This window comes from Salmo salar, unplaced genomic scaffold, assembly GCF_905237065.1.
Source record: "Salmo salar unplaced genomic scaffold, Ssal_v3.1, whole genome shotgun sequence".
Classification (NCBI taxonomy): domain Eukaryota; kingdom Metazoa; phylum Chordata; class Actinopteri; order Salmoniformes; family Salmonidae; genus Salmo; species Salmo salar.
In genome coordinates, this window is record NW_025548099.1 from 281,079 (window position 1) to 292,557 (window position 11,479).

Here is an 11,479-nt window from a genome sequence, read left to right on the forward strand (position 1 = left end):
CAGCAATCAGTACAACCAAGTCATCGTTATAAGGCATCGCCCTCTTTTGCCCACCCCCAGCACCAGGTGTGGCCACTAGCCTATATGAAGGCCCAAAATTGTGTGTTCCTTTCTGCTCTGACAATGGCATGCCCATTCGTGCGAGATGTGGTGGATGAAGAAGCACTTGTGCTGAGGAGAGCCTTCAGGCGAGAAAGGGTCTTCAGGGACCGGTTGGACCCACTGGCCTTCCCTGATGACCATCTATATGAAAGATACAGGTTTTCTGCAGATGGCATCAGGTATCTATGCAGACTACTGGGTCCCAGGATTAAGCACCGCACTGCACGGAGCCATGCACTGAGTGTGGAGCAAATGGTTTGTGTGGCCTTGCGCTTTTTTTTCTAGTGGAGCCTTCCTGTACTCAGTGGGGGATGCAGAACAGCTGAACAAGGCCACAATTTGCCGCACAATAAGGAGTGTGTGTCTGGCTATCAAAGCATTAGCAGATGTCTTCATCTCCTTCCCTGGCCACAGAAGACTCTGTGACATCAAAGAGGAGTTCTATAGGATTGCAGGTAAGAGGATCTACAAATTACAGGACAACTGTTAACACATAGTAGGATACTCATTACTTTGTGTGACAGGTTTCCCCAATGTCATTGGTGCAGTGGACTGCACACACATAAGGATAAAAGCCCCCTCAGGTGCCCATGAGGCTGATTTTGTGAATAGGAAATCCTTTCACAGCATTAATGTTCAGGTGAACATAACTTTTTGATATTGTCCATTGACGAACACTCTGCATTGCCAGTGATGTGCATTGATTGGTGTAATATTCCTCATCTTATGATTTCAGATGGTCTGCAATGCTGACTGTGTGATCAGCAATGTTGTGGCAAAATGGCCTGGCTCAGTCCATGACTCCAGAATCTTTCGGGCCTCTGAAATCTATCAGTGCCTATCACAAGGTAAGCCACACAACCCCTATTTATAACCATCATGGCTGTGTCAAGAATATCACTGTGTTTATGAGGTAGTAATGATGAGATTTTGTGTTGACAGGTGAATTCTCTGGTGTGCTGCTGGGAGACAGGGGGTATGGCTGCCAGCCTTTTCTCCTGACACCTTTCACAGACCCCCAGGAAGCACAGCAGGCCTACAACCATGCCCATGCCAGGACCAGGGCCAGAGTTGAAATGACCTTTGGCCTCCTGAAGGCACGCTTTCACTGCCTTCACAAATTAAGGGTCAGCCCTGTTAGGGCATGTGATATTACTGTGGCTTGTGCTGTCCTCCACAATGTGGCCTGCCTGAGGAAGGAGAGGGCCCCCAGAGTGCCACCAGCCATGGACTGGGACAATCCGGCAATCTTCCCTGATGACGACAGTGGTCGGCTGCTGAGGGACCAATATGTGTTGAATTATTTTAGTTAGTATGTGTGCTTTCAATTTTGGTTAAATATGTCCTGCGGTGGCAGAGGAATTGGGTTTTTTTTGGGTTCGTTTTTTACGAATTTGGCCTCTTATGATGTTTGTGCGGTATACTGTGTGTAATACAAGGCTGCAGGGAGGCTACTGCATCCATTCATTTGTCTGTTCAGTTGATGTGTATGGATTTGTCCTGCATTTATTTTAGTGTGCAGACATGCAGGGTGTGTTATATACAGACCTTTGAATGTGTATGTATCATTTTGTATAATATGCTTGGATTCTGTGCTTTCCATCTTGTAGTCACTGTGACTTCAGTTTCGAAAGGAGCTGATGGTTTACCTGCTTTGTTTTGTCCTTATTCAATAAAGGAACATAATGTTACACATTGTGTTTTTATATTCATATGGAATGTGTATTTGTTTATATGACAGAGTACTAGGGCCACACTGAAGAAAAAGGATAAAGTCATACATTTATGAGGCTGGTTCTTTCTGCAGAAAAGCTACATATTGTTTTTACAGTTTTGATACTTATGACAATGTGATACTTAATATTCTGGCACATCAGCATGTCTTTGTTTATGAAACCATACTGAAGTACAATTTCACGAAATGCCCCACATCTGTCATTTTAACAACTGTCCTCCTTTAAAACAACCGGTTACAATATTATTACTTGTGTTTTTTTTCCCCTCTGTGGCCCTAATATTCTATCATTTTATATATAGCCTTATAGTCTATGGGAAACTGTAAATTATCTAATGATAGCAACATAATCTAAAAATTATTTTTTATCCAAAATCATTGAAATTAATGATCACAAACGTTTAAATAATGACAGTGGGTCTAGTTATGTGATAACAATGTATAGTGAGCAGTGAAATAACTATTGGTTTCCATTTGTGGTGACTGCTGACTGACATTAGGGATGAGATTAAATAGATCCTGGAATTTAGCCTGGTCTGGAGCAGGCTAGCTCCACAGAATAAATCTCCATGGTAATTTATACCATAACATATCCTCCTGCCCCCTATCCATCTTTAGTGCAACCGGATTACGGATCAATTGAGCCAGGATCACCAAGATATCCTGGCTTAATCCCTTATCCTAGTTTTGTGCAACAGGCCCCTGGTTCAGATTAAATGCTCAGCTGTTCAAATAACAATAACATGTAAACATAAACACTGTAGAACAACAGGACGACCTTTTTTGAAATCAAAGCTTCTTAAGGTGCACATTTAAATAAATACAAATATCTTAAACAAAAATAGCCTATAAAATAAAATAGGCCTATTTTTTTCTGAAATAAATATTATATATATTTATGAGAAAAGTCAACTTTTTTTTTAGTTTGACAACTTTAAATGGCTTATTAAAATCAAATTACAGATTTCTTCTCCTTTCTAACAAATCCACAGATGCAAATAACGAACATTACAAAATAATAAAATATGACAAACCCTAATAAGGGCAGCAATTATATATAAATAAAGAACAAAATAAAGTGCTCAGTTTGAGAAAATGTGTTTTAAACATCAGCCTGAGATTACCATTTGCTTTTTGTTAACTCAATTTCTTATCTGAACAGCCTCAACCAGTTGCACAAGAAACAGACTATCAACTCAATAAACATTTTCCCCCCTCTTTTTTACTTTGATAAACAGTAATGCTGTCTTGAGGTAGACATTAGAAGACAAGCGTGTCCTCCTTCGTTTAAAGATTTTGTGCGAGAAACACCAGCCTGTCAACGGCATCCGGCTTCAGAGATGCTCTGTGGCAGGTCACGATATTGCCACTGCAGCTGAAAACCCTTTCGGAGGGTGAACTGGTAGCTGGTACCAAGAGATACTTTTTTTGCCAGGTGGCTCAGAGCTGGAAAGACAACTTCATGATCCTTCCACCACTTGAGGGGATCAGTGTCACTCTCCACACTTGCGGACTGCAAGTAACTTGACAGTTCATTTTCAATAGCCTCCCTCTTGGTTGGTGGTGCAGTGGTGGTGGCTGTGCGCTGCTTGAAGAAGCTTGCCAGTGTCTTAGCTTTTGGTGCCACTGCTGCTTCTCCATCTGCAGGCTCAGTTGGCACACGTAGGTGAGGCGGTTGACAGCTGCTCTGATCAGCCAGTAGCGTCTCCACCTCCAAGACAGCTCTGTGCTTCAATGCATCAACTTTTTCACTTGGGATATAGGTGGCCCTGAAGCGTGGATCCACAAATGAAGCCATCTCCAATAGGTCAGTAGTGGCTGGGTCAGAATACTTGCGGTTGAGGTACTCAACAATGCCGGTCTTGATCGATTTGCAAAGCTCGCTATCACCCTCTTCACATGCCAGGAGACTTTCGTTAAAAAGGTGCAGCACAGGTTTTACATATGATAGAGTGACGTACTCCTCACCTGACAAAGCATCGGTAAAGTCCTGGAGAGGTTTCAGGACCTTTTGGACTGCTTCTAGGACCTCTAAGTCCTGCCAGGTAGGGACAAGGTGCCTGGTCTTTTTGTCATTAGACAGGACTTTGGCCAGTGCTCCTTCCTGCTCCAGGACTCTCTCTATCATCTGCTGCCTTGATCCCCAGCGTGTGGCAGACTCGGTTATGAGTTGGTGACTTGGCAGACCCAGCTGAATCTGGACTTCAGCAAGATGTCTCCTTTTCTTCCAGTTGTACCAAAAACAGCTTACAATTCTCTTGCACAGAGAAATGGCCCGGGTGACGCGCTTGTCGTTCATGCCATGTCCTGTCAGAATCATAAAAAAAACTATTAAACAAATGTGCTTATGCGAGAAATTTGACTCTGTTTTCACTTTAACACACTCATACAACTAAGTGCTTTCCAAAATCAAGCTTTAGAAATATTCTACATTAATATTTTCTTGTTTCATAGTTTATTTTTTTAATCAACGCCAGTCCTAATCATAAATATCAAATATTATATTCATTTATTTTGTGAATTTGAATCCTGTAAGTGATTTGTATGTATTATTATTTGTGTATAATTTATAAATGATGACTATACTGTATGTACATTTACTGATGTTTCGTTCTTGTTGTTGTTCTTAGTATTTATGCTTAGTATTTAATGCTACTTCATATTTCTACTCCACTAAAAACTCCACAATGTTTAGGCCTACCTACGTGTCAACATTAGTTTCTAGTTACTTTGCAGTTGGCTCTTCAATCCAGAGAAAAAACTATAGTCTATCATAATAACTAAATATGTTACCTTGATGATATCAACAGGCTTACCAGCATTTTAAAGTCATAATTACCTCACCTTTACCAGCTGTAACATTAAAGTGGTAAACACATCAATGCATCACTAATTCTTATCCAATAACCTAATAAATATGGTTCTGAAATCTACCATCCTGTATTGTAAGTGATTTTACTTTTAGCACTTTATGTTTTGTGTTTTATTAATCCATTTTTGGCCAAGACAGCAGCATAAAACAAAACAAGTTGCAGACAGACACAAAGGAAAATAATGAAAAACTAATATTTTAATATGTTTTTTTCTTTAAAGTAAAATATGTGAATACTCCTTAATAAAACACTGCACTCCCCAATAGCCAAGTGTAGTCTGACCGAAGCACTGCATCCTCATCGTTCAGCTCCACCGCTCTGACCACGTCGCTCCCGTTGGCGGTTGTTATAGCAACCGGATGCTTTTCTTGGAGTTTCCCAGCTTGCGTCCTGCGAGGCCTCAGCTATATGCTCACCGGTGTGATCCTGGGGGAAATAACTTGTTTTGGAGACACGACGCTGTTTTCATCTCCCCAGTCGTTGAATGAAGTGAACATGTCACGCTTCATGTAAGGCTCACATTGTCCTGCTCGACCCACATATCGCTGGTCAACGCCAAAATGGGTCCCGTTAGCGAGCCGGTCAGCAAGGCTCTGCCTGACTTCAGTGGACATTTGTGGCAGTGCTTCTCGTGTAAAGTAGTTGGGAAGCTCATATCTCGGGTCCATAGTTTTCAGTAGCTTTTTGAATCCGACTTGTTCCACAGTTGCAACAGGGACCATATCTTTAGCAATGTGATAGGACACCGCTGTAGTTATAGTACACCACTTGCCAATTTTCTTTTCATAAAGGCACACTGCGGGAAAATGAAGTTTGCAGTGAGCTTTGTTTCGGGGCGTTTTCGGGTTGTCGACGGCTTGCGGCTGGGGCTTCTGCAGCGCGCAGTTTCACACACTCTTCGTATTGCAGTTTGTGCCACTGTTTTAGGTGGTGAAAAAGATTGGTAGTGCTTCCACCCCTGGCTGTAACTTTTTTTATGTCACTGCCTACATATAACGTGATTTTGTTGCTCATCTGATACTTTGAATCCGAACCATCTCCAAATGACTGAGCCAATGCTTTTTCTTTTACTAACCAATTCCTCGTCAAAACGCTCCGCAGACGCTGTTGCTTCCTCCATGTTTGTTGAAGTGTCGGTTCCTGCCCCTCCGCCCTCTGTGCATGAAAGAGGAGGCGCGGGGAGCAGCGCAGAGAGCTCCGGGTCTGCAGCTTGCTTGGAGCAAGGATCAAAGCGCAAATTTCAACTATATCGATATATGCGAAATGGTCTAATTTCATATCACATTTAAAATATATCGATATATTTTTTATATCGATATATCGCCCAGCCCTACTGGTAGGCCCATTTAAATACCTTTTTTGGACATTTCAAGATAGCAGATGTTTGAGTTGGGTCTATTAACACAGCTGTGAGTTGTTATTTTTTTCATTTTTTCATTTTTGACAAAATGAGCACTCCTGGAAGTGACAGATTTTGACTCATATTGAGTGATAAGACTGAGCGATTTAAAAACAATTTTTCAACATTTCAAGATAGCAGTTAGTTCAGTTTGATCTTATTAAAGACAGCTGTATCATTTTTGTATTCATTTTGACATATTTTTTGGGACCACTTCTTTTGCTCTGTTTGAAGGGTGTCAGCTTCTTCTCAGGAAGAGAATCACTTAGCCTTTCGACAAATTTTGGGTTAGTTCGACTCATTTTGGATTAGTTCTCTCAAGAAGAGGAAGGACCTGATCCTAGATCATAATGAATCAGATTACATGGAGAGGGGGGACCTGATCCTAGATCATAATGAATCAGATTACATGGAGAGGGGGGACCTGATCCTAGATCATAATGAATCAGATTACATGGAGAGGGGGACCTGATCCTAGATCATAATGAATCAGATTACATGGAGAGGGGGGGACCTGATCCTATATCATAATGAATCAGATTACATGGAGAGGGGGGGACCCAATCCTAGATCATAATGAATCAGATTACATGGAGAGGGGGGGACCTGATCCTAGATCATAATGAATCAGATTACATGGAGAGGGGGGACCCAATCCTAGATCATAATGAATCAGATTACATGGAGAGGGGGGGACCTGATCCTAGATCATAATGAATCAGATTACATGGAGAGGGGGACCTGATCCTAGATCATAATGAATCAGATTACATGGAGAGGGGGACCTGATCCTAGATCATAATGAATCAGATTACATGGAGAGGGGGGACCTGATCCTAGATCATAATGAATCATATAACATGGAGAGGGGGGACCTGATCCTATGTCATAATGAATCAGATAACATGGAGAGGAGGACCTGATCCTAGATCATAATGAATCAGATTACATGGAGAGGGGGACCTGATCCTATGTCATAATGAATCAGATTACATGGAGAGGAGGACCTGATCCTAGATCATAATGAATCAGATTACATGGAGAGGGGGGGACCTGATCCTAGATCATAATGAATCAGATTACATGGAGAGGGGGGACCTGATCCTAGATCATAATGAATCAGATAACCTGGAGAGGGGGGAACTGATCCTAGATCATAATGAATCAGATTACATGGAGAGGGGGGACCTGATCCTATGTCATAATGAATCAGATTACATTGAGAGGAGGGACCTGATCCTAGATCATAATGAATCAGATTACATGGAGAGGAGGGACCTGATCCTAGATCATAATGAATCAGATTACATGGAGAGGGGGGACCTGATCCTAGATCATAATGAATCAGATTACATGGAGAGGGGGCCTGATCCTAGATCATAATGAATCAGATTACATGGAGAGGGGGGACCTGATCCTAGATCATAATGAATCAGATTACTTGGAGAGGGGGGGACCTGATCCTATGTCATAATGAATCAGATTACATGGAGAGGGGGACCTGATCCTAGATCATAATGAATCAGATTAAATGGAGAGGGGGGGACCTGATCCTAGATCATAATGAATCAGATTACATGGAGAGGAGGGACCTGATCCTAGATCATAATGAATCAGATTACTTGGAGAGGGGGACCTGATCCTAGATCATAATGAATCAGATTAAATGGAGAGGGGGGACCTGATCCTAGATCATAATGAATCAGATTACATGGAGAGGGGGACCTGATCCTAGATCAGCAATCCAACTCTGGGACACTGCCTGTATGAAACAGAACACATAGTTATAAAGTGTAGTTACAGCAGGTATTTACTGCCATCTAGTGGAAGATACCAATAAAACACTTTATTTTCAGGGTGGGGAGACGGCTGATTGAAACCGAAAGTAAAGTTCTTCTTTTGTTCAGGATCCATTTTGAGACGACAGAGCAGAAAACACTACATGGAGATTATTGAAAAATAAAGTAAGTATTTCTGAACAATAATCTATTCTAATGGACAGAGTAAGAGAATGAATACTAGGAATGAGATATTACTAGTTAGTAGAACTGCTACTTGAGCTGAGTTGCTGACAGACAGCAGTTTTCAAAGTGGAAACTAATCAGTAGGTCTACATGTTATCAGTAAAACGTCTGGTAAAGATGGCGGAGGAGCTTTTACATTATATGGTTTAATGTTTATCTCAGGGTTTCTCAATCCTTTTGTTCTTACCAGCACTTACACACCTGATTCAACTAATCATTAAATATTTTATGACAGTTTAATATTTGAGGCATACAAATTAACATTCTCAAATAATTAAAACCTTTTGGGTTTGTAGGCCTGTTAACAATTATTATAGTCCTACAGTAACTCACATTCTGGAGGAAAAAACACAGCTAAACTTGGTTTCCAGTAAATTATATGTTTAGCTAAAATAACGTAAGAGAGATGTCTTGAAGAAACGCGTCTGGGTTTAGAACTCTGTATCTCAGTGCCCTGCGACAGTGGGAAGTTTGTTTTGCATGGCCCGGTGCTACAGGTGAGTGGAGTTTTATTTTAAGGAACAATGGAATGGTCTAATATGCGTAAACTCTGCGCACCCGGGGAGCCGGGCAATGCAAAACGAATTCACCCAGTGGCCGTTGCTTTATTTCCTTATATGAAATTGAAAGTAACTTTGTAGCCCACGCAGTTACAAAATGTCTGTTGAAACTGTGGCTCATATGTCTCTAGAACGTTAGAACAGTGGTGGAAAAAGTACTCAATTCTCATACTGGAGTAAAAGTAAAGATACCTTAATAGAAAATGACTCAATTAAAAGTGAAAGTCACCCAGTAAAATACTTCTTCAGTAAAAGTCAAAGTATTTGGTTTCAAATATAATTAAGTATCAAAAGTAAATGTAATTGCTAAAATATACTTAAGCATCAATAGTAAAAGTAAAGGAGTGATAATTTAAAATTCCTTTTATTAAGCAAACCAGACGGCACAATTTTCTTGTTATTTTAATTTACGGATAGCCAGGGTCACACTCCAACACTCAGACATCATTTAAAAATGAAGCATTTGTGTTTAGTGAGTCCTCCAGATCAGAGGCAGGGATGACCAGGGATGTTCTCTGTTTAGTGAGTCCTTCAGATCAGAGGCAGTAGGGATGACCAGGGATGTTCTCTGTTTAGTGAGTCCTCCAGATCAGAGGCAGTAGGGATGACCAGGGATGTTCTCTGTTTAGTGAGTCCTCCAGATCAGAGGCAGTAGGGATGACCAGGGATGTTCTCTGTTTAGTGAGTCCTCCAGATCAGAGGCAGTAGGGATGACCAGGGATGTTCTCTGTTTAGTGAGTCCGCAGTAGGGATGACCAGGGATGTTCTCTGTTTAGTTAGTCCTCCAGATCAGAGGCAGTAGGGATGACCAGGGATGTTCTCTGTTTAGTTAGTCCTCCAGATCAGAGGCAGTAGGGATGTTCTCTTGATAAGTGTTCAAATTGGACCGTTTTCTGTCCTGCTAAGCATTCAACATGTAACGAGTACTTTTGGGTGTCAGGGAAAATGTATGGAGTAAATAGTACATCTTTTTCTTCATGAATGTAGAGAAGTAAAAGAGAAAGTTGTTAAAAATATATTTCTCAAAGAGATAATGAATGAATGAGAACAATTGACATTCAAGAATTAGTCACTGTGTTAACCACAACCAACATGTTGGATCTCTGTTTAGTTGTCACTGTGTTAACCACAACCAACATGCTGGATCTCTGTTTAGTTGTCACTGTGTTAACCACAACCAACATGCTGGATCTCTGTTTAGTTGTCACTGTGTTAACCACAACCAACATGCTGGATCTCTGTTTAGTTGTCCCTGTGTTGACCACAATCAACATGTTGGATCTCTGTTTAGGGGTCAGTGCTCTAAAATGAGTCTCTCTGGGAAGAGAGAGGAGGGGGGCCCTGCCTCTAAAATGCATCTCTCTGGGGGACATGACACCAAAGCTAAGAGGTAAGATGACAATTTTATGAAGAATTTATTAACTTTATTTCCAAAATAAATAGCTATCTTAAGATGAATGCAGTTACTGTAAATCTCTCTGGATAAGAGCATCTGCTAAATCAGGGGTTCTCAGTCCGGGGTCTGTGGAGGTACTGCAGGGGCTCCACGGCACCCTAACTGTACTCGTTGCAATGTAACACATTTGATAGAATTTTCACATGACACGACCACTTTGCCTACTCTTAATTATTGCCTAATATAATGGAATGCATATTTTCTTTACCAATTCTGATCGTTGTTACAAGAAGAATTTTGACAATATTCCCGTTATATCAACACACTCTTCACACCCGTTTAACAACTCTAAATAGCTTTGGCATAGTAGGCATCAAGTCCCTTGCCAATAATGTTGCCTGCAACGTTGCATACAATGTTCATTTTCATCGAACACAGATTACGCCCTAGATGTCTTCAATTGCCCAATTTATAGCCATGACAAATTTAGCATAATTTTTTTTAACAATGTGATGTTGTGCTCCCAAGGGAGAACTTGAAATAACATGATGTGGATAATTAAATAATCAAAAGAAAAACGTGTTTATTTTACACTCTTAGAAAAGAAGGTTCCTTATAGAACCAAAAAGGCTTCTATCACTTCCTTAATATATGGAACCACTAAAAGTTATATATATTTTTGGGTTCAGTGAAGAAGAACCTCTAGAGTTCTGATCAATGAAAGGTGATTGTTTTGAGGATGTGAACCCAGCAGGCCTCCAGTGGTCAGATCAATTCCTCCTGTTTTTTCCAGCGCCCGGCCCGGGATTCAAACCAGCCACCTTTCAGCCACAGGTCCAACTCCTGCCACAGCTCCAACTCCTTATTAATCGCTGGGCGAAAACCTGAGTTAATCTTGGGAAATTAGCATAAATTAATCTGCCAAAATGAAGACAAAATGCTTTGGAGACATACATGGTATCACTTGTTATACATAAGTATTATACATAAATCATTGCCAAAAGGACAGGACATATATTATTTATGGATTGATCATATCAAATATCAAAACATTATTTTAACTACTACAAAGCATTTACATGTGGCTCAGGAACCACTGACTCACTGCATTGTTCTATAGTATTATCAAGACACCTGCTGTTAACTCTTAACTACTTAGGACAGCTCACGAGGTGTTCTAAATATCTGCTGACTAGGTGGGACTAGAGATTTCATGCATAGCTTTAATTTATTCCCCGAAGTGTCAAATGTCTTTATTCTCAGCACTTATACGACCACTTCTCTACTCTGAGACGCTTTGTGGATATGGGCCTAGATCTCAAAATATTGTTATAAAAAAAGTGGAACGTTTGTTTAACATAATAATAAAAAATGAATATTACTAATGTAA

General features: G+C 40.7%; 1 long non-coding RNA gene across 1 annotated transcript; it reads left to right on the plus strand.

Annotated features, from left to right (window-relative positions):
• The first annotated feature begins 7,976 nt into the window (after nt 1–7,976).
• Nucleotides 7,977–11,479, plus strand: LOC123732654 (uncharacterized). Its single transcript, XR_006763330.1, has 3 exons — nt 7,977–8,073; nt 9,985–10,083; nt 10,883–11,479. It is a non-coding gene; the product is annotated as an uncharacterized lncRNA (long non-coding RNA).